Raw genomic sequence first — 21693 nt, 5'->3', positions numbered from 1 at the left:
GGCTCTGGGCTCCCTGTGCAAATCCCACCCACCATTTATTGAAACACAAACATGTTGTAAAATGAGTGAAGAAATTATCCTTTAGATGTTTACATACTGCACTGATCATGAAGCCAATCAGATCACAACGTATCACCCTTAAATAAAATTGCTCTAATTGGTCACATACAATTATATGCAACAGTCACAAGTGCACAGATAGTGGACGAGAGTTTTTGCTAATTTGTGTTGGTTTTATCAGTGTAATCCGGCTGAAATTAACCATATGAGGAATTTTAAATGTAAGTTACGTAAAGCATAAATTGAACTTTCACAATCTTTAACATTGCTTTATTAAACATCACCCAGGAAGCTGGTACCAACCACAGAAATGACCACAGCCCCAGATGGGAATAAGGGGTGGTGACTTTCTGCCGATTGCTGGAGGAGGGAGATAAGAGAGAGAGACAGAGAGATGGAGGAGTAGAGAAAGAGAGAAATGGAGGAGAGCCCTCAGAATAAGTTACTCCCCTCCCTCTGGCATCCCTCTCTCCGGTTCCCCTCCCTCTTGTGCCCCTCTCTCTCCCATGTCCCTATTTCCCGTGTCCCACTCTCCTGTGGCCCTCTTTCCTTTGCATGTGCTGATCCCATCACTGCCTGTCATCACTGCCTTGGATATTGTGGGTCTTCCTCTTCTGATCTCTGTCAAACACATCCGAAGCTACACATCCCACACTGATGTTGTCAGTTTGAAAGCCTCCAAGGATGAGTAACGCTATTCCCACCCTAGAAATCCCTGTCAAACATTTGCCAGGGAAACAGACAGCAGCTGCAATAAGTGATGTTTTATTCAGATGGGACAATGACAAGTTTAAATCCCCATCTGATCTGCTGCTCAAAGTCGCCTCCATTTCACTGGTCAGTTTCCCACGCTTCAGGAAATTCATGTTACTCCAGAAATATTTGGAGCCATTTGAATTTTAAACAATGTTCCATGTGGTGTGTAAAATGGTTACTGCCCTTAAATGTTTATTACATATTATGACATCAGAGGTCACATTAATGTGGGAAGTCACAATGTAAAAAGGGATTTATCCAAATGTACCCGTTAATAAAAAGAAAAATATTGCATGCTCTATCATTTACAACCTAATCCACAGATATAGTCCATAAAGAACATTATCACACATGAATTAAAAAACTGTTTTTTCTTTCTAGTCTGTTCCAATGTCATCTGTCCCCACATGCAATCTTTAAAGTGTTCAGCTCTTCTTATGGTCCATGTGAGAGTTGTTGTTGGCTGGTCATCCTGTGTCTGCTGGTTCATGAGGTGACGTTGTCTCTCTGGGGAATCTTGTTGCCGTGGTGAGTGTTGTTGCTGTGGTAATTGTTGCTGCTGATCCGCTGCATTTATAGGGGAACAGTTGACCTCTGAGACTGATGGTCATTCAGTTCCTTAGCTTAGTTGGTGAAATCAGATCTGCCTCATCAGCTGTCTGCTATGAAGGAGCAGCTTCTCCGGTTGCATGTAGATGTCTGCGGTTGTGACGATAGATCTGGTTGTTCACTTTCACTGTGTACGATCGAGGTAACAATGTCTCTACACAGGACCTAAGTTGCCAAGTGAGCTGACTTTTGTTGAGTGTGTTGAATGTTTTTACTCTGCGGCTCTCCAACTCTCAGCTCTGACAACGATGTGGCAGCTTTATCAAAGTGAAATTTGTCTGTTGTTTCACTTTGATCTTGTCACTCACCCCCTGTTACTACTTCTGGCCTCTAGTTTTTTTAGCTGTTGGAAGAGTAGTCTGGATGCAGCGTGACATTAGCCAATGGACTGGATAACTTTCCATGCCTTCAGTAGGTGTGTTTCTCCATTCTAAGATTGCCTTGAACACATCTATGCTGGGTCTAGTCGATTTTTTGATGATCCCTTTGGCAATTTTCACTGCTGCTTCAGCCTTTCCATTTGACTGGGGATAGTGTGGAGATGACGTGTGGCGTTGAATTTCCCAATCATTCATCAAGTGTCTGAATTCTTCACTCGTGAATTGAGGGCCATTGTCACTCATCACAATGTCAGGAATGCCATGACGACTGAAGTGTGCTTTCAGGCTTTCTACAATCTCACTGGTAGTTGTTGATGTCAGCTGGTTTAACTCCCAGTAGTCTGAATTATAGTCGACTGTGAGGAGATAATCAGTTCCACTGAGTGAAAAGTTTCATCCATGGTATGTCTGGGATGCCATGAGTCATGAGCAGCTCTTTATCTTGCTTAGCTTGATGTTCATTACAAACATGGCACTGGCTGATGTGGTCCTTAATTTCATTGCTCATGTTTGGCCAGTAAAGCACTTCTCTTCCCTCCCTCAGACTAGACTTGATGGTTTGTGTGGATGCGCTTCAGCATCTCTTTTCTCATCTCTTTAGGGATAATGACCCGAGTCCCTTTGTACAAGATGCCATCTTGGGAGATCACTTCATCTCTGTCAGTCCAATACTCTCTTACAGCAACTGATATGTTCTTGATGGTTTCAGGCCATCCTTTCATCACAACTTCCTGTAATATTTGAAGAGTTGTATCTTGTTGTGTAGTTTTCTTGATCTGAGCAAGTCACTTGTCTGTCAGATTCAATGTCTCTGCTGGGTTGATGACTTCCAGAGCATGTCGTGCTGTTGCTTCTTGTTGAATCTGGAAGATTTCACACTCTGTACTAGCATCATCAACTTCATTCAAAGAGAGTGCAGCTCTCGACAGCATGTTGGTGATGTTCATCTGTTTCCCTTGCTTGTACTTCACTTCCAAGTGATATTTTTTGCAAACAAAGTAACTTCCTTTGCAATTGCTTTGGAGCAGAGAGAAGTGATTTGAGAAAGATGCTTTGAAGTGGCTTGTTGTCAGACTCTATCATCAATTCCTCTCTCTGAAACAGGTATTGGTTGAAATGATCAAAAGGAAAGACAATAGCAAGGCAATGTCTTTCAAATTGTGCATAAAGTTGTCCAGTTTGTGTGAATGCTTTGGATGCAAACACAACTGGTTATCCTTGCTGCATGAGGTTTTGCTCCAAGTCCTGTTTCACTGGCATCACACTGCAGAGTGACTTCATCATTGACATTATCGTACCTCAGTCACTAGTTGTTTGGTGTGAGTGAAAGCTGCTTCTTGTTCTGTGCCCCAATACCACTGAACACCCTTTGCGGTGAGTTTGCAGAGAGACTTCCACTATGGCAAGAAACTGGGCAAGAACTTGGTCAGGTGGCCCCCGTGTGGGGTGGCTGATGTTCCAGGAGGTCCAACAATTGGCTGATGGATTTATTACAGAACTCACACCAACAGGGTTCCTCCCCTGTGTGCGAAGAGGAGATACGCTGACTGTGTGCAAGCCTTGCTGCACACCTCACAGCTGAATAGTTTCTCACAGTGTGGATTCACTGGTGCTTCAGGAGGTTGGAGAAGTGGGTGAAAGCCTTGTCACAACCATTGCAGCTGAAGAGTGTCTCCCCTGTGTGGATCCACTGGTATCTCAGGAGGGTTGAAGATGATACAAAAGCTTTATCATGATCCTCACATTTGAAGGGTTACTCCCCTGTGTGGATCCTCTGGTGGAGCAGGAGTCTTGATGACAACGTGAATGATTTGTCACACATCACACACCTGAATGGTTTCTCCCCTGTATGGATCCTCTGATGGAACAAGAGGCTCAAGGACCTCTGGAACGATCTGTTGCACACCTTGCATATGAACGGTTTCTCCCCTGTGTGGGTGCGTTCATGTGTGCGGAGGTGCCCAGACTCCGAGAATGATTTGTCACACACCTCGCACCTGATGGTTTCTCCCTTGTGTGGATCCTCTGATGGACCAGGAGGCACGAGGACGTTGAGAATGATTTGTCGCACACCTCATGTGAATGGTTTCTCACCTGTGTGAATACGTTGGTGTGTGCGGAGGTGCGTTGACTGCGAGAATGATTTGTCACACACCTCGCATCTGAATGGTTTCTCCCCTGTGTGGCTCCTCTGATGGACCAGGAGGCACGAGGATGTCAAGAATGATTTGTTGCACACCTTGCATGTGAATGGTTTTTCTCCTGTGTGAATGCGTTCGTGTTTGCGGAGATCCGATGATAACGGGAATGATTTGTTGCACACCTCACATACAAATGGTTTTTCGCCTGTGTGAATGCATCCATGTTTGCGGAGATCTGATGATAGTGAGAATGATTTCTCACACTCCTCACATGTGAATAGTTTCTCGCCTGTGTGAATGCTTTTGTGTATGCGGAGGTTCGATAACCATGAGAATGATTTGTCACACATCTCACACGGTGAACAGTTTATCCCCAGTGTGAATGCGTTGGTGTGTGCGGAGAGTCGATAACCACGAAATTGATTTGTCACACACCTCACAGGTGAATGGCTTCTCCCCTGTGTGAGTGCGTGGTGTTTTACCAGGCCTGATGACTGTGCAAAGGCCTTGTTACACACCTCACATTCGAATGGCTTCTCCCCGGTGTGACTGCGTCGGTGATTCTCTAGTCTTGATGTATGTACGAAAGCTTGATCACACTCCTCACACTTGAATGGTTTCTCATCCATGTGGCTGCTCTTGTGTTACTGGTGAAACAATAGATGCACCTTATGTGCTAGGAGATCTTATGAGCCTGTGGAGCCCTCCTCAAACACCTCATAGTTGAACAGTCTCTCAACTGCAGGAATGAGTCAGTGGTTCATGATGCTCAATGAACGATTGAAGCTCTCAATACACTTGGAGCCCACTCACACTTCCCAGCCTCACCCTGACTGATCACCCACAGCCAAACTTCGGAAAGGTTCGTTCTGATGGAAGGCTCCACACCACTGACTAGTTTCAGATCTGATGATATGTCAAAGTTCCCCTGACCCCATCGATTTCCAGATGATGGTTTCACTGCCCAACCTTCTCTGTGTTGAGCAATGCTGCGAAGGGACTGAATGTCTTCCCACAGTTGTGCAGTTGAGTTCCTTAGGTGATGGTTAGGATCTATCTGTGGTCTCTATCCTCTCTGTATTCTCTGGTGTAGTACGGTGCAATCCTTCTGTAAAACAGGAAAAGGAAATATGATTTCCTCCAACTCTTTCTGCTCCCTTGTTGAAGGGGCTGATCATCAGCTTTTTGTTCATATTTTCATGGGATTTGGGCATCACTGGCTGGACCAACATTTATTGCCCATCCCTAATTTCCTTTGAGAAGCTGATGGTGAACTGCCTTCTTAAACCGCTGCAGTCCATGTGTTCTAGATGCACCACATTGTTGTTAAGGATTGTCCAGGATTGTGACCCAGTGACAGTGAAGGAATGGCGATTTAGTTCCAAGTCAGGGTGGTGTGAGTCTTAGAGAGGAACTTGCAGGTGATAGTGTTCGTCCTAGGTGGTAGAGGTTGCTGGTTTGGAAGGTACTGTCAAAGCAGCATTGGTGAGTTGCTGCAGTGTATCATGTGAGTAGTACACACTGCTGCCACTGTGCTTCAATGGTGAAAGGAGTGAATGTTTAAGGTGGTGGATGGGGTGCCAATCAAGCCGGCTGCTTTGTCTTGGATGGAAGAAATTGGGTTATTTAATAAAAAGGTATTTCATGCATAATAAAAAACCCCTATAAAAGGTTGCTCAAAAGGTAGCAATTTTTAAACAGCCTGTAGAAACATCAAGGTCACTCAGTTCAGGCTGCCATGTTGACATTCCTAAGCTGGTAAGATTGTGTCCTGTGTAACCCTTTATCTATGCAATTGTTTAGAAAGGACCAGGATATGGCCCTCAGCAAGATATAAACTAAAAAGCTGACTTCAAGCAGGGTTACAACAGGGAAGGTGGTAACTACTGTCAGTTTGGGTACTTGCCCTGTATCCATTGGTCAGAATAGTTAGGATAGATGATTGACAGTGAGTGAGCTACCAGCCCCCAGAAAAAGGGTTTATGAACATGTGCTCAGGCACAGGGGTGGTAGACTATTATGGCATGTTTACTGGTGAATTCCTGGTGAGGTGGCAGTGCTCGTTAGCAGCCGCCTTCTTCAGATGGACGAGGGGGAGGAGGAGGAAAGTGGGATCGAGACACACTGTGCCACCCGTTTGTCTGTCCTCTGGAATCAGTAAACCACTCCCAACTGTTACGGGCCATATACTTTTTCTGCCTAATTAGTTAATGAATCACATTCAAACTGTTGTTTCTTAATAAACCATCTTAAATTTACTTATTGACTGCTTACTGAGGTGTCTGTGGCCCTCAATTCCATAAATCTTACAGACGGTATTGGGCTTCCTGAGTGTTGTTGGAGCTGCACTCATCCAGGCAAGTGGAGAGTATTCCATCAATCTTGACTTGTGCCTTGTACATGGTGCACAAGCTTTGGGGAGTCAGGAGGTGAGTTACTGTCCACAGAAGTCCCAGCCTCTGACCTGTAGCTCTAGTATTTATATGGTTGGTCCAGTTCAGTTTCTGGTCAATGGTGACCCAGAGAATGTTGATAGTGGGGGATTCACAGCGATTCCACAACTAATGGATCATATCTAAGCTCTGCAATCCTGCCACATCCTGTTGTGTATGATGGTGGACAATTAAACAGCTAACTGGAGGATGTGGCTAGACAAGTATCCCCATTCTCAATTATGGAGGATCTCAGCACATCAGTGCAAAAGACAAAGCTGAAGCATTTGCAAAAACCTTCAGCCAGAAGTGCGGAATGGATGATACATCTCAGCCTCCTCCAGAGGTCCCCAGCATCACAGATGCTAGTCTTCAGGCAATTCAATTCATTCCATGTAATATCAAGAAATGGTTGAAGGCACTGGATACTGCAAAGGCTATGGGTCCTAACAATATTCTGGCAATAGTACTGAAGACTTGTGCTCCAGAACTTGCCACACCCCTAGCCAAGCTGTTCCAGTATAGGCACAACTCTGGCATATACCCGACAATGTGGAAAATTGCCCAGACACGTCCTGGACACAAAAAGCAGGACAAATCCAACCCGACCAATTACTGCCCCATCAGTCTATTCTCGATCATCAGCAAAGCACTGGAAGGCGTCAATGCTATCAAGTAGCAATTACACAGAAACAAGCTGCTCACTGATGCTCAGTTTGGGTTCTGCCAGGGCCACTCAGCTCCCAACCTCATTAAGCCAAACATGGACAAAAGAGCTGAACTCCAGAGGTGAGGTGAGAGTGACTGCCCTTAACATCAAGGCTGCATTTGATGGAGTGTGGCATCAAGGAGCCCTAGCAAAACGGGAGTCAATGGGAATCAGGGGAAAACCCTCCGCTGGTTGGAGTCATATCTTACATAAAGGAAGATGGCTGTGATTATTGGAAGTCAATAATCTCAGTTCCAGGACATTCGCACCACACAAGTGACAGGCAACGACCATCTCCAGCAAGAGAAGATCTAACTATTGCCCCTTGACATTCAGTGGCATTACCATTGCTGAATCCCTCATTATCAACATCCTGGGGTTACTCAAAATGAGCTGGAAGAGCCATATGAAGACTGTGACTACAAGATCAGGTCAGAGGTTAGGAATCCTGCAGTGAGTTCGCCTTCTGACACTCCAAAGCCTGTCCACCATCTATAAGGCACAAGTCAGGAGTGTGATGGAATATGCCCCACTTGCCTGGATGAGTGCAGCTCTAACCACACAAAAATCTCGATACCATCCATGACAAAACAGCCCACTTGAGTGGCACCCCATCCACCAGCTGAAACATTCACTCCCTCCACCACCGATGAACAGTAGCAGCAGTGTGTACTATCTAAAAGATGCCCTGCAGAAGCTCACCAAGGATCCTTCAAAAAGCAACTTCCAAACCCATGACCTCTACTACCTCGAAGGACAAGGGCAGTGATGCATGGGAACACCAGCACCTGGAATTTCCCCTCCAAACCTAACACATCCTGTACTTGGAACTATGTAGCCATTCTTTCACAGTCACTGGGTCAAAATCCTGGAACTCCCTCCCTAACAGCACTGTGGATGTACACCACATGGACTACAGTGGTTCAAGAAGGTAGCTCACCACCACCTTCTCAAAGGCAATTAGGGATGGACAATAAAAATGGTGGCCTAGCTAGCAACACCCACATCCCATGAATTAAAACAAATAGCAAAGGTAATGCCATGTCAGGGGCAGATAGTTAGATTGTCCCTTGTTGGAGATGGTTACCGCCTGGCACTTGTGTGATGGGTATCTTATTTGCCAATTATCAGCCCAAGTCTGAATGTTGTCCAGGTCTTCCTGCATATGAACGTGGACTGCTTCAATATCTGAGGAGACATTGTGCAATTGTCAGTGAAAATCCCCACTTCTGACCTTATTATGGAAGGAAGGCCATTGATGAAGCAGCTGAAGATGGATGGGCCGAGGATACTACCTTGAGGAACTCCTACAGTGATGTCCAGGGAGTGAGATGACTGACCTCAAACAACGTCAACCATCTTCCTTTGCGCTAGGAATGACTCCAACCAACGGACAGCTTTCCCCTGATTCCTACTGACTCCAGTTTTGTTAGGGCTACTTGATGCTACACCAGGTCAAATGCTGTCTTGATGTCAAGGGCAGTCACTCTCACCTTCCCTCTTGAGTTCAACTCTTTTGTCCATGTTTAGACCAAGACTGTAATGAGGTCTGGAGCTGATTGCCATTGGCAGAACCCAAACTGAGCGTTATTGCACAGGTTACTGACAGCACTGGCAATGACCCCTTCCATCACTTTGCTGATGATCAAGAGTGTACTGATGGGGCATAATTGGCCAGGCTGGATTTGTCCTGCTTTTATGTGGACTGGTCGTCTGGGTAATTTCTCAGAGTGATGAGTAGATGCCAGTATTGTAGATGTACTGGAAGAGCGTGCCTAGGTGCGTGGCAAGTTCTGGAGCACAAGTCTTCAGTACCTTTGCTGGCATGATGTCAGGGCCCATAGCCTTTGCCGTATCCACTGCTTTCAATCATTCCTTTGATATCACATGGAGTGAATTTAATTGGCTGAAGATTGGCATCTGTGTTGTTGGGGACCTCCAGAGGAGGCTGAGATGGATCATCCACTCGGCACTTCTGGCTGAAGGTGGTTGAAATGCTTCAGCCTTGTCTTTTGCACTGATGTGCTGGGCTCCTCCATCTTTGAGGATGGGGATACTTGGGGAGCCTCTTTCTCCAGTTAGTTGTTTAACTGTTCATCAGCATTCATGACTGGAGTTGCAGGACTGCAGAGCTGAGATCTGATCTGATCCATTCCTTGTGGGAAGTTTGCTGTTTCTGCAGTTTGGCATGCAAGTAGTCCTGTGTTGTAGCTTCAACAGGTTGACACCTCATTTTTAGGTATGCCAGGTGCTGCTCCTGGCATGCCCTCCTGCACTCCTCATTGAACCAGGGTTGATTCCCCCAGCTTGATGGTAATGGTAGAGTGGGGGATATGCCGGGCCATGAGGTTACAGATTGAGGTTGAGTACAATTCTGCTGCAGCTGATGGCTCACAGCACTTCTTGAATGTCAAATTTTGAGTTGCTAGGTCTCTGCAAAATCTATCCCATACCTAGCACAGTGGTAATACCATACAACATGATGGAGGGTATCCTCAATGTGAAGATGGGACTTAGTCTCCACAAGGACTGTGCAGTGGTCAGTCCTACCAATACTGACATGGACAGATGCATCTGTGGCAGGCAGGTTGGTGAGGACAAGGTCAAGTTGGGTTTTCCCTCTTGTTGGTTCCCTCACCACCTGCCGCAGAACCAGTCTAGCAGCTATGTCCTTCAGGACCCAGCCAGTTGGTCAGTAGTGATGCTACCGAGCCCCCTCATGGACATTAAAGGCCCCCACCCAACATACATTCTGTGCCCTTGTCATCTTCCAATTGGTATTCAACATGGAGAAAGCACTGATTCATCAGTTGAGGTGGTGGGAGGATTGGGGGATGTGGTATGTGGTAATCAGCAGGAGGATTCCTTGCCCATATTTGACCTGATGCCATGAGACTTCTGAGGTTCAGAGTCAATATTGAGGACTCCCAGGGCAGCTCCCTCTTGATAATATACCACTGTGCTCACAACCTCTGATGGGTCTGTCCTGCTGGTGGCTCAGGACATACCCAGGATGGTGGAGTCTGGAACATTGTTGTAGGGATTGATTCAATGAGGATGACTATGTCAGGCTTTTGCTTGACTCGTCTGTGAGAGTGCTCCCAATTTTGGCACAAGGTTAGTAAAGAGGAATTTTCAGGGTTGACAAGGCTGGGTTTGCCATTGTCGTTTCAGGAGCCTAGGTTGATGCCGAATGATCTGCCCAATTTCATTGGGTGGAATTTTACTCAGACAGGATTTTATGGTCCTGCCGACGTCAATGGACTTTTGACCAGCTTGCCATATTTTACAGTCCCACCCCCGCCACAATGGGGCTGCAAAATTCTGCCCATTGCTTTGTGACTTTGTAGTGGTTTAATACAACCTGCTTAGCTATTTCTGAGGGCATTTAAGAATCAACCACATTGCTGTCGATCTGCAGTTCCATGTAGGCCAGACCAGGTAAGGACGGCAGATTTCCTTCCATAAAGGACATCAATGAACCAGATGGGTTTTTATGACAATCGACAATGGTTTCAAGTTCACCATTGCTAAGACTAGTTTTTAATCCCAGCTTTAGTAATTGAATTTAAATTCCACCAGCTGCTGTATGGGCAGTTTTAACCCAGGTCCCAGAGCATTCGCCTGGGTCTATGGATTACTGGTCCAGTGACTACACCACTGCCACCTTCCAGTTAGAGACTGTTCCACAGTGAGTGTCAGTCTTCTATTCTGCTGTGTGGGGGATCAGATGCAAGTCCTTTCTTTTCCCTTACTTGCCTGTCACACACCCTCTGTTTCCAGCAGGGACACTGGATAGTGACCAGAAGCAGACAACGTGGCTATTTTCTTTCCTCCGCCCAGACCCCCATCTTCTCAGGCACCATGAGGACAATGGAAAAGACAGTCGGGCAGAGTGTAAAATGGGCTATTAATTCACTATGAGTTCGTGTTGTTCTGGTGAAGACCAGTTTTAACCTTAGAGAATGTGTTTTATATAAAAAACACTCAGGAGATGATTCAATAAATGTGTCTCTGCATCTCCCAGATAATTACACCCCATCTTCTCATATTCAGTAATGACTCATCAACAAAACTCAGAAGGGAAATGCTTCCAATAAACACACTCAATATCCAACACACAGCTCCAGTCACAGTTCAGCACAAAGCACCAAGTAAACAGGTCTCTCAGCTGGATCTTCTCACACAGCATAAGGGGCATTTCCACACCTGATTCCCCACAGGATAGTCAGACTGCCTGAACATTAGTGTGGATATTATGTGATGTAATTATTATAAATTCTGTTCCTTCACTCACCATCTCCTCACTTGGTTTTCAGTCCCTACAGGAAGTGAACCAGCTGTGGAAGAGGAAGAGGAGTGAATGGGCAGAGTGGGTGGGCTCTCTGATTGACGTCTCTCACAGCCAATCCTAATACTTCTGGAACAACATGAGTTTCCTGAAGCTTGGGAAACTGACCAGTGGAACTGAGGCGACTTTGAGCAGCAGATCAGGTGGGATTTAAACTTGTCATTGCCCCATCTGAATAAAACCTCACTTATTGCAGCTGCTGTCTCGGTTCCCCTGGTAAACGTTTGACAGATTTCTAATGTGGGAATAGCATTCTTCATTCTCGGAGACTTTCAAACTGACAACATCAGTGTGGGATGTGCAGCCTTGGATGTGTTTGACAGGAGATCAGAAGAGGAAGACCCACAGCATCCAAGACAGCGATGACGTGCAGTGGTGGGATCAGCACATTCCCAGTAGAGAGGGACAGTGGAGAGAGACACACAGGATGGAGGGACACAGGAGAAAGGGACACCAGGGCAAGGGAAACAGGAGAGAGGTGCACAAGAGGGATGAGAGAAAAAATTGACCCAGTGCTCAAGGAGTGACTCAGTGGTTCGGCAAGTGACTATGACTCAGGGACTGAAGTGGGGCTCAATGTATGAGTAGATGCCCCATGAGTTGATATATGACACTTCATCCCTGTTCAGGGGTTGCCTCTTATGGAGGTTCAGCTCCAAGTTTGAGGCTCAAAATTCACCTTGTCCAGTTCTTCTCCTTGGACCTCCCAGTAAATTCACCTCTCCCAGAACAGCCCAATACATTCACCTCTCCCGGGATGTCCTGGTCCATTCACCACTCCCAGGATGTCCCAGTCAATTCACCTCTCCCAGTTCCTCTCCTGGACTGTCCCAGTCTAGACCTTGTTTGAGAGTGATATTGTTCAACATGCAGTACACTGGATTGATTGTGAATATTCTCTCTCTCTCTGGGGAATACTGCGAACCAACCCCCCAGGTGTAGCCTGTACCTGAAACAGTTCTTCAGCGTCACACAAGTTTCTCTCTGTGAGCTGCCTCAGAGAGACATAGGTGTCAATAAACAACACCTCCTCCTCAGTGTGTGGTGTATGAAATGGTGACATCAACCTTGGAAGGAAGGGATGGACCTTGTCCCAAATCAGCTAACCATCAGGTGACTCACCTTCCCCGAATATATATGATGTCCAAGTTTCTGACAATGAAAGCATTGTCAGAAAGTGTGAGTGACGTTCACCTGGAGTATTCTCAGAGGGACATTACACACTACATGAAGGAGGGGTAGTGCTTTCTGTTCAGGTAGCTCTGTGAGTCTCCTCAGGTGACCTTCAATGCCATGCAAGTGTTATCAATCACTCCCAGCACCTAGGGGAAGCAGCTATTCCATAAAACTCCAGTGACTTCTGCTGCTGCTCTCTGAGTGTTGTATTAAATTTAATGAAGTCATTTACTCTGCGAAGGTATTTATTCTCCTCCTCTCCTCTTCTCCATTTGCTTCTCTTTCCTTCTTCTCCTCTGTCACTTCTTCCTATCATTCTGTTACCCCGCACCCCCCATTTCTCTTTCTCTTCCTCTCTCCTCATCCAGTAAGATAAAGGTTAGAGGTATAGAGAGAAAGTTCACCATTTTAAACTCTATCATAAACAAAAAAACAAAGCAGGAACTCCATACAATATTATTGAGGTAATAATATAATTACGATTATCATCATCATGCTCTCAGAACATAGGACTTAGGATCAGGGGAAGGCCATTCAGCCCTTCGAGCTTGCTCTGCCATTCGAAAAGATCATGGTTGATCTGGTTATGGTCTCAGCGCCACCTTCATGTCTACTCCCATAACCCTTGACTCCGTTGTCTAACAAAAAATCTGTCTATCGGAACAGAGGACTTAGGTCTAAGTGGATTTAGACATTGTGGGTTTGTGAAAGTTGATATATAAATGCAAGCCTTTCTCTCTTAGTGAAACATTTCCCTACTGTGAACTGTAAATTATAAACCCATTGATGGAGAAAGTATACCAGCCCACAGTGACATTCACCAATAAATTCTGTCCAGGACTCTGTAGACTCCTGAATGATTCAGTGATATGGAACACACCACGCTGACAAATCAGGTAGCAAGAGTTAAGGTCAGAAAATAATTTATTGAATTATAAATCTATACAGCAGATTCATTAAATAGCAGACAAACAACAATGACATATTCAGCATACACCAAACTCTGAATCAACTAAAATAACAAAGCAATTGAAAATGACTGAAGATCTTTCCCAGACATGAAATGACTCTTGGAAGAGCGTAAGGTGAACAAATCACACAGTTATTACATTGAGGTATGATGGGCTGAGGGAACTCAGGTCTGAAGAAACTCACTTCCACTTCCTCACCATTCTCAGGATAGTAGTCCTCCCAGACAGGAGAGTACAAACATTAACCATGGTATCAGTCAAACACCTGAAGAGGATCTGTCTATAATTCACATCACCAACTAAAGCAGTGTCCGATTCTACCCTATACCCACTTCTGAGAGTTGGATCACTTTACTAACACACACACATGCTCTTATCTGGGGACACTCTCAGAAGACTACAGACAGAAGGTTCTTTAACAGCCCTGTGCTTTAGTCTGGCTCCTGATTCCGATGGTCAGAAATAAAATCGAACTCTAGTGGCATAGATTGGAGCTCATTTCCATCGTACAAACACATGCAGAATTGAAGAGATCAAGAGTGGTTTGCAAATCTGTTGCAGAGTGGACAATGATACTGCAGTCATCTGCAAACTGTAGATCATGTGTATCTATGGTGGTCAGTTTAGTTTTGGCACGGAGGTGACCGAGGTAAATGAGTTTCCCGTCTAAAGTCAGCTTTACTAAACTCCTGTGTCCAGACCATTGGGTTCCAGCATCGTCGTCACCAGGACTGGCTCGACGAACATGACGCTCAAATATGTGACCTCCTGGAACAAAAACGATCAACCTTCGTTGCCTGGCAGAGCAGCCGAAGGTCACAATTCATGAAGGCAGCATTTCAACTGCTCAAGGCTGATGCTGAAAGGCAAATCCGGAAGACAAAGGACATGCAGGGGAAGAGAAAGTCCAACAGATCCAACAACATGTTGATCATCGTGACATGCAAATATGATTTGAACTCAATGGGGCCATCTATGGACCAAGGTCAAATGGACAAAATCCCTGTCGTTCACAAGATGGTGTTCCTCTTCTTAAGGATTTAATATTGACACCAGAGGGCAGTTGATCTTTGATGAGGTGAATAGTCACTGTCAGGTAGATTGTAAATAGAATGGGGGCTATCACACAGCCTTCCTGGACACCAGTCTGGATTTTGAAGGCTTCTGTTTCAGATCTCCCACTCAAGACAGTTGCAGTCATATCATGAAGCAATTGCAGGACTGTAATGAAGTTTCTTGGACATCTAAATCATTGGAACACAATCTACAGAACCTCACGATTTACTGAGTTAAATGCTTTGATCATGTTGATGAATGTAATGAAGAGTTCCTGGTGTTGTTCTCAACATTTTTCTTGGGTTTGTCTAGTAACAAAGACCATGTCGGAGGTTCCTCTGGAAGGTCTAAAGCCAAGTCAAAGTTCTACATGATGTCTGTATCACTCAATCCATGTGGGGGACTGATGCCTGCTGGACAGATCATCGACTTCCTCGATCGGTGATGAACATCCACCCAGCACCAAGACATCACAAGACCCAAAAGAGCAAGAGGAAGAAGATCAATGTCTCAGCCTTAAAACAGCCTTACTGAAGAGAGAATTCCAGGTACAGCTCATGACCAATCTGGAAGAGATTCACACATCCAACTCAATTCCTGAACAGTGAGTCAAATAAAGTCAGCTTTACTAAACTCCTGTGTCCAGACCATTGGGTTCCAGCATCGTCGTCACCAGGACTGGCTCGACGAACATGACGCTCAAATATGTGACCTCCTGGAACAAAAACGATCAACCTTCGTTGCCTGGCAGAGCAGCCGAAGGTCACAATTCATGAAGGCAGCATTTCAACTGCTCAAGGCTGATGCTCAAAGACAAATCCGGAAGACAAAGGACATGCAGGGGAAGAGAAAGCCCCAACGACATGTTGATCATTGTGACATGCACATATGATTTGAACTCAATGGGGCCATCTATAGACCAAGGTCAAATGGACAAAATCCCCGTCGTCCACAGGATGGTGTTCCTCTTCTTAAGGATGACAATGTCACCTGTTTACGCTGGAAAGAACATTTTGAACAACTCCTCAACCATGAATCCATAGTGGCAGCTGATACTCTTCAGTCTATCCCCCACTGCCCATGGTAGGATCCATGGGTGAGTCACCAATGATGGGAGAGCTGCAACAAGCAATTAAACAGATAAAAAAATGACAAAGCCGGCGGACCCAATGGTATTCAACCTCGCTGATGTTCCAGAAAGTCCAAAAACTGAGTGACAGCTTTACTACAGGACTCACACCAATAGAGTTTCTCCCATGTATGAGTGCGTTGATGGACCAGGAGATACACTGATAGTGTGAAAGCCTTGTCACACACCTCACACCTGAATGGTTTCTCACCTGTGTGAATCTGCTGGTATCCCAGGAGTCTCGTTCAGAAAAACTGAATCCCAATCTTACACTTTAAGGATTACTCCCCGTTTGGATCCTCTGATGCAGCAGGAGCTTCGATGAATTTGTATAGTCTTTGTCATACACTTTACATTTGAATGTTGTTTTCCCTGTTTACACTTTAGTGTGTGTGGAGGGTTGATGACCACAAGAAAGATTTGTCACATACCTCGATGTGAATGGTTTCTCCCCTGTGTGAATGCGGTGGTGTAGCTGAAAGTGAGATGAGTGCGAAAATGATTTGTCGCACACCTCACATGCACATCTTCCCTGTGTGAATACCTTGGTATTCGTGGAGGGTCAATGACTGTGAGAATGATTTGTCACACATCTTGCACATGCATGGTTTCTCCCCTGTGTCAACACGCCGGTGATTCACCACGCCTGATGATCGCGCAAACCCTTCATTACACACATCACAAATGAACAGCTTCTCCCCTGTGTGGATACGTTGGTGCTTCACAATCGTTGATGAACATGCGAAGGCTCGGTTACACTGCTCACACTTGAAGGATTTCTCCCCTGTGTGGATCCTCTGGTGCCTCAGGAGATCAGAGGATTAGGTGAAAGCCTTCTCACAAACCTCACACCTGAAAGGCTTCTCTACTCTGTGAATACTTTGGTGTCTCAGGAGGCTTGTCAACATCACAAAAGCTTTATCGCAAACCTCACTCTCCCCGGTGTGAACGTGTCGATGTTTTATGAGCTTCGATGACTTGACGAAAGTTTGATCACACACCTCACACTTGAACAGTTTCTCTTCCATGAAACTGCCCTTGTGTTACAAATGGTACAACAGATGCCCTTGGAGCCACTCACACTTCTTCCCAGCCTCATCCTGACCGATCACCCACAGCCGAACCTTCAGAAAGGTTGGTTCTGATGGAAGGTTCCACACCACTGACCAGTTTCAAATCTGATGATATGTCAAAACTTCCCTGACCCAACCGATTTCCAGATGATGGTTTCACTGCCCAACCTTCTCTGTGTTTAGCAATGCTGCGAAGGGACTGGATGTCTTCCCACAGTTGTGCAGTTGTTCCTTGGGTGATGGTCAGGATCTATCTGCGGTGTCTATCCTCTCTGTATTCTCTGGTGTAGTGCAATGTAATCCTGATGTAAAAAAGGAAAAGGAAACATGATTCAACTCCTTCTCCTCCTTTTTGAATTGTGTGTTCTTATTGAGGGGGGGAGGGGTTGTTTCTGGCATTGACCGGCGAGGATGCACTGAGGTGGGTTTTTCACAGATTATAGATAAATAACCAGACCCCTGCCCAGCCCTACCCCTCTCCCAGTTACAACAAACCTCCTATTAAAGAAAGGTAAGAGATTCAGAGAGAGAAAGAGAGTGAGGGGGATGGTGGGGGTGTGGTGCAGGGTATATGGGGGGAGGGGGAAGAGAAAGAGAGAGAGGGGAGGGGTGGTGGAGGTGGGGGGAGGGTATATGGAGGGGGAAGGGGGAGAGAGAGAGAGAGGGAGGAACAGAGCAAGATACTGAGAAAGGAGAGGGAGGATTTGGGGGGGAGAAGGAGGTCGCGAAGGGCAAGAGGGAGAGAGGGAGGGAGAGTGTGAATAACAGGCTACATTGTTCACTTCCTCTTCTGATCTGCTGTCAAACTCATTCGAGGCTACACATCCCACACTGGTGTTGTCAGTTTGAAAGACTCCGAGGATGAAGAATACTATCCCCACGCTAGAAATTTCTGTCAAACGTTTACTGGAGGAAATGAGACAACAGCTGCATTAAGTGAGGTTTTATCCAGATGGGACAATGACAAGTTTAAATCCCCACCTGATCTGCTGCTCAAAGTCACCTCCGTTTCACCAGTCAGTTTCCCAAGCTTCAGGAGCTCATGTTGCTCCAGAAATATTTGGATTGGCTGTGAGAGACGTCAATCAGAGAGCCCACCCACTCTGCCCATTCTCTCCTCTTCCTCTTCCACAACTGGTTCACTTCCTGTAGGGACTGAAAACCAAGTGAGGAGATGGTGAGTGAAGGAACAGAATTTATAATAATTGCATCACATAATATCCACACTAATGTTCAGGCAGTCTGACTATCCTGTGGGAAATCAGGTGTGGAAATGCCCCTTATGTTGTGTGAGAAGATCCAGCTGAAAGAGCTGTTTACTCGGTGCTTTGTGCTGAACTGTTTGACTGGAGCTGTGTGTGGGATATGATTGTGTTTATTGGAAGCATTTCTGTAATAAACTTGGAGAGTGCAGGACTAGTTTCTTGTAGGAAACAGTAAACTTTATTAACAGATGTCAGATGAGGCAACATGCTTGTTCCAAAATGCAGGCTAAAAAGCTCTGCCCCTAAGATTCCCCGTGCTTAGGGCTGAATGTCCTATACAGTCACACCATCCCCATAACATTAAGAATTGGTTTAACACAATCATTACATTCCGCCCCCTTTACTGTTGTTTTGCCCTCTTATTTACAAAACATCTTAACCCATATTATATACAATAATATACAGTTCATGACATTAAAAATTTAGTCTTTGAGGAGGTTTTCAGATTCACGTAGGGGACGCAACTCTACAACCGGAGGTTCTTTCATTCGATCGACTTGCCCAGGAACTGCTGCTTCAGGGGCATCCCCAGACACTGGTAGTTCAGAGTTATTTACTTCAGCAGAGACATCAGGTATGTCAATTCTCTGTCGATCTGACACCTGAGGTGTCAAAGTTTTGATTTTGATTTAGAGTCATAGAGGTCTACAGCACAGAAAAAGGCTCGTCAGCCCATCGAGTCTGCGTCGGTCAAACAATTACCTAACTATTCTAATCCCATTTTCCAGCGCTAGGCCCATACTCTTCTATGTCATGGCATCGCAAGTGCACATCCAAATACTTCTTAAATGAGGGTTTCTGCCTCGACCACCTTTTCAGGCAGTGAGTTCCAGATTCCCACAACCCACTGGGTGAAAAACTTCTGCTTCACATCCCCTCTAAACCTCCTGCCTCTTACCTTAAATCTATGCTCCCTGGTTATTGATCCCTCCACCAAGAGGAAAAGTTCCTTCCTGTCTACCCTATCTATGCCCCTCATAATTTTATACACCTCAATCATGTCCCCCTTAAATCTCTGCTCCAAGGAAAATAACTCCAGTCTATCCAATTTCCCTTCACAACTAAAACTCTCCAGTCCAGGCAACATCCTGGTAAATCTCCTCTGCACTCTAGTGCAATCACATCCTTCCTGTAATGCGGATTCCAGAACTGCATGCAATACTCTAGCTGTGGCCTAACCAGCGTCTTACACAGTCCAGCATAACCTCCATGCTCTTTGATTCTATGCCTCGGCTAGTAAAGGCAAGTATCCCATATGCCTTCTTAACCACCTTATCCAGCTGTCCCCACACCTGAAGGGACTGGTGGACATGCACACCAAGGTCCCTCTGATCTTCAGTACTTCCCAGGGTCTTACCATTCATCGTGTCTTCCCATGCCTTGTTTGTCCTGCCCAAGTGCATCACCGCACACTTATCTGGATTTAATTCCATTTGCCACTGATTAGCCCATCTGGCCAGCAAGTCTATGTCCGCCTGTAATCTAAGGCTATCCTCTGCACTATTTACCACCCCACCAATTTTTGTCTCATCCACAAACTGATCAACCCTCCTACATTCAAGTCTAAATTGTTTTTTATACCACAAACAGCAAGGGATCCAACACTGATCCCTGTGGAATCCGCCTGGACACTGGCATCCAGTCACAAAAACGCCCCTCAACCATCACTCTCTGCTACCTGCCATTCAGCCAATTCTGGATCCAATTTGCCAAAATGCCTTGGATCCCATGGGTTCTTACCTTCATTATCAGTCTCCCATGTGGGACCTTATCAAAAGCCTTGCTGAAGTCCAAGTAGACTGTGTCAAATGCATTGCCCTCATCTACACACCTGGTCACCTCTTCGAAAAAATCAATCAAATTGATTGATATGACCTCCCCTTAACAAAACCATGCTGACTGTCCTTGATTAATACCTGCCTCTCCAAGAGTAGATTAATTCTGTCCATCAGAATTGTTTCCAATAGTTTCCCACCACTAAGATTAGACTGACTGGCCAGTAATTCCCTGGTTTATTCCTTCCTCCCTTCTTGAATAATGTTACCACATTGGCTGTCCTCCAGTCCTCTGGCACCTCTCCTGTGGCCAGGGAGGTATTGAAAATTATTGCCAGTGTCCCTGCTATGTCCTCCCTTGCCTCACTCAACAGCCTAGGATACATTTCGTCTGGGCCTGGAGATTTATCTACTTTTAAGCTTGCCAGACCACTGAGAACCTCCTCCCTTTCTATGCTAATTTCTTTAATTATATCACAGTCCTTCTACCTGATTTCCATACCCACGTCGTCCCTGTCACTTGTGAACACCGACATAAAGTATTCATTCAGAACGCTAACTACGTCTTCTGGCTCCACACACAAATTACCACTGTGGTCCTTAATAAGCCCTACTTTTTCCCTAGTTATCCTCTTACTCTTAATGTACTTGTAAAATAATTTTGGATTTTCCTTTATTTTACCTGCCAATGTTTTTTCATGCCCCCTTTTTGCTCTCCTAATTTCCTTTTTAAATTCCCCCCTACACATTCTATACTCCTCTAGGGCTTCCGCTGTTTTGAGCCCTGGTTTTCTGCCATAAGCCTCCCTTTTTCTCTTTATCCAATCCTGTATATCCTTCGACATCCAGGGTTTCCTGGATTTGTTGGTCCCACCTTTTATCTTTACTGGAATATGTTGGCCCTGTTCTCTCCCTATTTCCTGCTTGAATGAGTCCCAGTGCTCTGACACAGATTTACCTAAAAGTAGCTGCTCCCGGTCCACTCTGGTCAAATCATATCTGATCTTATTAAAATCGGCCTTCCCCAATTTAGAACTCTGATTTCTGGTCCATCCTTGTCCTTTTCCATAGCAACCTTGAATCTAACGGAGTTATGATCACCAACTGCAAAATGCTCCCCCACTGATACCTCTATCTCTTGCCTGGCTTCATTCCCTAAAATTCCAGGACTGCCCCCTCTCTTGTAGGACCTTCTACGTACTGGCTTAAAAAGCTCTCCTGGATGCATTTTAAGAATTCCGCTCCCTCTAACTGGGTTAGTCACAGTGTGTTAGGTTTAATGTTTAGGAAGTTGAAATCCCCCACTATTACTACCCTATTATTTTTACACTTCTCTGAAATTTACCGACATATCTGCTCTTCTATTTCTCTCTGACTGTTTGGGGGCCTATAGTAGTACACTCCCAGCAACGAGATTGCTCCCTTTTTGTTTTTAAGTTCTACTCATATGGCTTCATTTGAGGAGCCTTCTGAGATGTCATCCCTCCTTACTGCTGTAATTGATTCCTTGATCAATATTGCGATACTCCCTCCTCTTTTACCTCCTTCCCTGTCTCACCTGAAGGCCCTGTATCCTGGAATATTGAGCTGCCAGTCCTGCCCCTCTCTCAACCATGTCTCTGTGACAGCAATGACATCATACTTCTATGTGTTAATTTGTGCCCTATGTGTTAATTATCTGCTTTATTCGTCAGACTCCTTGCATTAAAATAAATACCATCCAACCTTGCCAAACTCCCTTGTGCCTTAACTGGCCTATAATTTCTATGTCTTCCAGACTCACTTGCTCTCCCTCTTCTAATTTTGGCTG

At 45.4% G+C, this 21693-nt stretch overlaps 2 protein-coding genes across 6 annotated transcripts in view; one reads left to right on the top strand and one right to left on the bottom strand.

Moving 5' to 3' along the window:
- Positions 1-21693, bottom strand: part of LOC121291937 (zinc finger protein 91-like) — a 299051-nt gene that overhangs the window by 94363 nt on the left and 182995 nt on the right. The window lies entirely within an intron of this gene.
- Positions 17994-21693, top strand: part of LOC121291930 (zinc finger protein 431-like) — a 30132-nt gene continuing 26432 nt past the window's right edge. For 4 of the 5 annotated variants that reach the window (XR_005946120.1, XM_041213613.1, XM_041213612.1 and 1 more), the window contains exon 1: positions 17994-18020. The gene's annotated coding sequence lies outside the window, so the exon portion shown is untranslated. The remainder of the gene's footprint in view (positions 18021-21693) is intronic. The other variant, XM_041213615.1, reaches the window with a different exon arrangement.

Source organism: Carcharodon carcharias, chromosome 19, assembly GCF_017639515.1.
Source record: "Carcharodon carcharias isolate sCarCar2 chromosome 19, sCarCar2.pri, whole genome shotgun sequence".
Taxonomy (NCBI): domain Eukaryota; kingdom Metazoa; phylum Chordata; class Chondrichthyes; order Lamniformes; family Lamnidae; genus Carcharodon; species Carcharodon carcharias.
Note: the sequence above shows the minus strand (reverse complement) of the source record. Positions and strands in the feature narration are given on the sequence as shown.